Below are 5,532 nucleotides of genomic sequence, written 5' to 3' on the forward strand. Positions count from 1 at the left end.
CTGACTGGCTTATTTCACTTGTGAGGGAACTTTTTGCAGCGGTGGAAATAGTCTAGGTCTTGATTTTGGTGGTGGTTACACAACTATATCTACTTGTCGAAATTATTAGAACTATGCTCCTAAAAAAGGAGTGACTTTTTGGGTAAATTATACCTCAATAAACCCGATTTGAAAAAGTAGGAATGTTAGAGATGTTATAGGCAGCTAGACAGACTTGAGCAGAGCAAGGACAATAGGCCAGGTACACAAACTCACCAGGGCAGAAAGCCCAGATGCCTAGCAAGGGGCAAAACTGGGAAAACAAGAACCTCGCCCCCAGGATAACCTATCCTCCCCTAGCATATTACAGACCATGCAGTTTGGACCCCCGTGGGGAGCCGATATAGGGTTAAGCCTCGGACTGACCTGTTGGCAAAGTCACAAACAAGTCTTCTTCCGAGTCTTAAACAACCCAATCTGAGATGTGGCCGCTGATTTACACACGCTGTCATTTAAAAAAATAAAAATGGGGGAATTTGCCCGAATTTGCCAATTAGTCTGGCACTGGGAAGCAGTGAAAGAAATTGGTGTTTATTGTGGAGCACTACACAACTGCGAGCTGGCAGCTTGTGCTGGAAAAACTGAAACTCTCCAATAATGTTTTCAGGCAAGGGTTGTCATAGAGCAAAAATAGAGTCATCATGGGTAAGAGGTTGGTCAGGGCAGTAAATCATGATTTCTCTCTCTCTCTTTTTCTTCTCTCTCTCTCTTCCCCCCTCTAAAATTAATAAATAAACATAAATAAAATAGATGCAAGGGAAAGGGATGAGACTTACTGGGCTTGCTGCGAAGAAACTGAATTGAGTTCTGAGGCTACATGTTAAATCAAAATCATACCTTCAGTCAGGCCCCTCAGTTTCACAAAGTGACATTAATGAAGTTGCTCAAATATTTTGCAAAATAATTTGTTATTCTTTGAAAGTAAAAAATGGAAGTTTTAGCAAATTACTATCAGAGTTATGTCATAAAAATTACACTCCAGAAATCAATTTACTCTAGAAATTATGACATAGCAATTATAACCTAAAATTTGCTAACATGAAATAAACTTATTTGTATAATTTTGAGTTTTATCTTTTTATATAAAATTTCATTATATATATATTGATTGATTGATTTCAGAAAGGTGCCCACCACCAAGACTGAGCCTGAAACCCTGGCATGTGCCCTTGACGAAATCAAAACTGGGACCCTTCAGTCCCCAGGCCAATGCTCTATCCACTGAGACAAACCGGCCAGGGCTCATTATATTTTCTTACTTCTTACTGCCAAATAGCGCTTCATTTGTTAAGTACATTCACTTGCAGCAGCCTTTCCTTACAAAATTATCCCAGAAAGAAAGGCTCTACCCGATTAGAAAGTGCACTTGCAATACGTAGATAGGTGGCAGCAGAGTTCACAAAAAACCATTTTGCTGTGCAATGGGTCCTGAAAGTCTGCATCAAATCCTGAACGTTAAAGTACTATATAAATTGACCCACCTTAACCTTTTCTAAGTTACCTCTATGCTTATCATTTGATTGTTAGTTGCAATTATATTCATATATATATATATATATAATCTTAACAAGGAAATAACAAATACACTATTTTTGGGGTCTCCATTCTGTCTCTCAGTTTACTTCTAGTCAATGTAATTCTTACCTCAAAAAAAGGAGGTTTTTGTCATTTAAACAATGCAATATACAGAACATGTGTCATAGAAATCTACACTTGAAACCTATATAATCTTATTAACCAATGTCATCACAATAAATTTAATCTAAGTAAATTAAATTAAAAATAAAAAGCCTAAATATATAAAAAAAATTAGATTTTAAAAAGCTTAAAAATATAGTTCTCCACTGTAATGTTACCCTTGCAAATATTTACATTACTTTAATGATACTAAGCAAAAAATTAAATAACGCACATTTATATTTATTGACATAGAAATGTGTTCTAGACACATCATATAAAAAATGTAGTTCAAATGTAGTTCTGGCTGCGTAGCTTGGTTGGTTGTCACCCAATGCACTGAAAAGTCCCCGGTTCAAGTCCCAATCAGGGTAATAGATTGCAGGTTGAATCCTGAGGATTGGGCACCTGTGGAAGGCAACCAATTGATGTTTCTCTCTCCCTCCCCACCCCTTCCTTTCTTTCTGGGATCAATAAAAACATATTTTTTAAAAATGTAGTTTATGAAACAGTGTGAATTTGATTAACCTGATTACATAAATATATCTAGAAATAGAGAAAAAGTGTCCAAAGAAGTGATGGTACCCATCCAAAGACTGCTAATTGCAGACAATAGTGTGTGATTTTCATTTCTTCCTTATGCCTTTCTGTTGTGTCTAAAATTTGTATAAGTAAGTTTTCCATTAATAATAAGAAAAAATAAATAACTTCTTTTAATTTAAGTATGGATAAAATATAAGGTGTTTATAAATTCAAATACCTGTAAAAATTTATAAACAATGAAGTGCCAAAATTGTAGCTTGCAGGCAATCAATCCCTAACAGGAAGAGATTTATGAGGTGAAGGAAATAGGGAGATAAACTGCAAGCCAAGACAAGAGGCAGATATGATGTACAGTTAGTTGATGCAGAAGAATATATGTAGTAGCAAAATGGAGCTAGATTATGGAGTACCTTCAATGTTAGGATGACTTTTCACTTATTCCTATAGATACTAGGGAACTGTATTGATGAAGGGTCAGTTACATAGAAAATAATTCATGATAGCTAATTTTGGTTTAAAAAAGGGGGGAAATCTACTAATAGGATCTACTAATTCAGCTTACAGAATTGTTGGGAGGGGTGGAGAAATAATGTATTTTGGGCTTTCAAGAATGATTCCCAAAGACACACTGCAAAACTGACTCCCCAAGAGTCAGCTGCTACAGGCACAGCCAGGAAGCAAACTGAAAAATTGGGAGGCTGATGCTAATGCTGGAATTTCCAGAACCGTACTGACACTGTACAGTCAGGATGCCACCACAATTACAAAACTGCCCTGTCAAGGAAACAACCACAAATAGAAGCCTCTCTGACCAGGAAGCCTCCTTACTATTTCTAGCTCCAGAAGCACACCATACCTGCCAAGATGGCCTTGGCTATCAACATCCATGAAACCAGTGGTCATAGACTGGGACTTCTGATAACGTTGCCACAGAAGAAAGCAGATGCCTACAGACTACGCTTGCTTCTAGAAAAACCAAAGGCAGCCTGAGAATGAAGTCTGTCCCACTTCTGCCTTGCCAAAGTTGAACGCATCCCAACTCCAGCTGCAAAGAAGTCTGGGAAATTTAGTTTTTAGCTTTTCAGCCTCTGCAATAAAGAATGGCACACTAGAAGAGGTTGGAATGGATATTAAACATCAATCTATTTTATCCCCTAAGCAAGCCTTAATGGATCTTAAATGAAGTGAAGGGGAAGGAAAATGTAGACCTATCCTCATATATATTGAGTTTGAAGTGGTGAAAACAGAATTCATCATTGCTCTATTCACCTCCCCTCCAAACTATCTCCTTATCTGAAATTACCAGCTTCTATTAAAACTACCATTGTTCTGTTACTTATCTCATTTAGAAATCTGTGAGTCCTGTATCTCTGTGGCATCTAAGAAATATTTCTCAATAATATGTTTCCCCACACTATAAACATAGTGTGAACATTAACTAGAAAAACTCTTTATCTTCCTAGAAGAAACTCTTTGTACTGAAATGAAAATTACAAAGTTAGCAAATTAAATCATTCTGACAGAGCAATGATATCACTTCTGTAGCAGTGATTTGTCACCTTTAATTTTCTGTCCCAAAAGACATACGTAGTGGGGGTAACCAAAGCTATTAGAGAAGAGAGTATCTTTTTAATGTTTTCATTTAAAAGGGCCCTATTATAAAAGACCTGTGTGACCTGCTTGCACACATTGCTGGTGCTCAATAAATACTTAGTGTCGAATGAAAAAATAAACCTCAAAAGCAATGAGAATACTTTAAAGCAGCGGTTCTCAACCTGTGAGTCGCAATCCCTTTGGCGGTCGAACGACCCTTTCACAGGGGTCGCCTAAGACCATCCTGCATATCAGATATTTACATTATGATTCATCACAGTAGCAACATTATAGTTATGAAGTAGCAACGAAAATAATTGTATGGTTGGGTCACAACATGAGGAACTGTATTTAAAGGGCCAGAAGGTTGAGAACCACTGCTTTAAAGTGTTTTAAGCAGGGGAATGACTTAAAGAGACTGATTTTAAATGAATCAGAGAAGAAAAAGAGTAATAAGTAGACTGCTTAGAATCCTACTGTAATTCCAGACAAGAAGTCATTTAGCCCACCCTCTCATATCATAGGCTGGGAAGCTGTGATCCCAGAGCAGTTAAGTGGTTTGTTCAAGGTCTCAGAGCTGGATAGTGGCAAAATTGGCTTTTCTCCCTACTCCCAGACACTTTTCCTATGGCATTACCTACCCTACAATTCATTATTCAACACCTAAAACTTGAGATATCTGTAAGAGGATTTCCATTGTAACGGCACACTGGTACAATGATACTGAAAATTGTGGACAGGTGTAACTGGTTAATAATGTTCCAGCAGGACTTCTGCATTGTGTAGATTTGGGGGGTGTTTTTGTTGTTGTTCTCTATTTCTTGTTTTTGCTGTGTGTATTGTTTTTTTGGAGACAGTATTTGAACTTTGGTATATTATGAATTAATTTGACTTGCAAATCAGCAAATAAAAGCAACGTACAAAAGTTCATGAACTGGCTTTTAAAAAAAATTTGTGTATGTTTTTAAAGATAAGAAAAAATGTAAACAATAAGAAAGATAAGAAAAAGATAATTGCATCATTATTTCTCAAAATATTCCTACTTTTACATTTCAAAAAAATCTTTATTGTTGAAAGTATTTCTGATGTCCTCTTTCTCCCCATTGACTCCTTCTAGCCTGCACCCACCCAACCCAGGCCTTTACCACACTATTGTCTGTGCCCATCCTATCTAATAAAAGAGAAACATGGTAATTGGCGTATGACCGCTACCCTTTCCATTGGCTAATCAGCGAGATATGCAAATTAACTTCCAGCCAAGATGGCGGTCAGCAGCCAGGCAGCTTAAACTGAACATGAGGCTTGCTTGCTTCAGTGACGGAGGACTCCAACGTTCCCTGCCTACTGCTGCAGGCCTCTGAGCCTGCAGTTTGAACATTGTAACAAAAATAGAAGCTAAACAAAACCCCAGAAATCAGCTTTCAGCGAGCGGGATTCTCAGAGCTGGAGTTGATGCAGAGTTTCGATTATAGAATCGAAACAAACCAGATACCTGTTTTCAGCAGTGGAGGCCTCAGAGCTGGAGCCAAGCCTCAGAGCTAAAGCTGGCCCAGAATAAAAAAAAAAAGAAAAAAGGAGGGGTTGGGAGCTTCCGTCACCCGCCAGCCTGAAAACAGCCCTCAGCCCCTCACCCAGACTGGCCAGGCACCCCAGTGGGGACCCCCACCCTGAAGGGGGGGG

Source organism: Myotis davidii, unplaced genomic scaffold (assembly GCF_000327345.1).
Source record: "Myotis davidii unplaced genomic scaffold, ASM32734v1 scaffold31, whole genome shotgun sequence".
NCBI lineage: Eukaryota > Metazoa > Chordata > Mammalia > Chiroptera > Vespertilionidae > Myotis > Myotis davidii.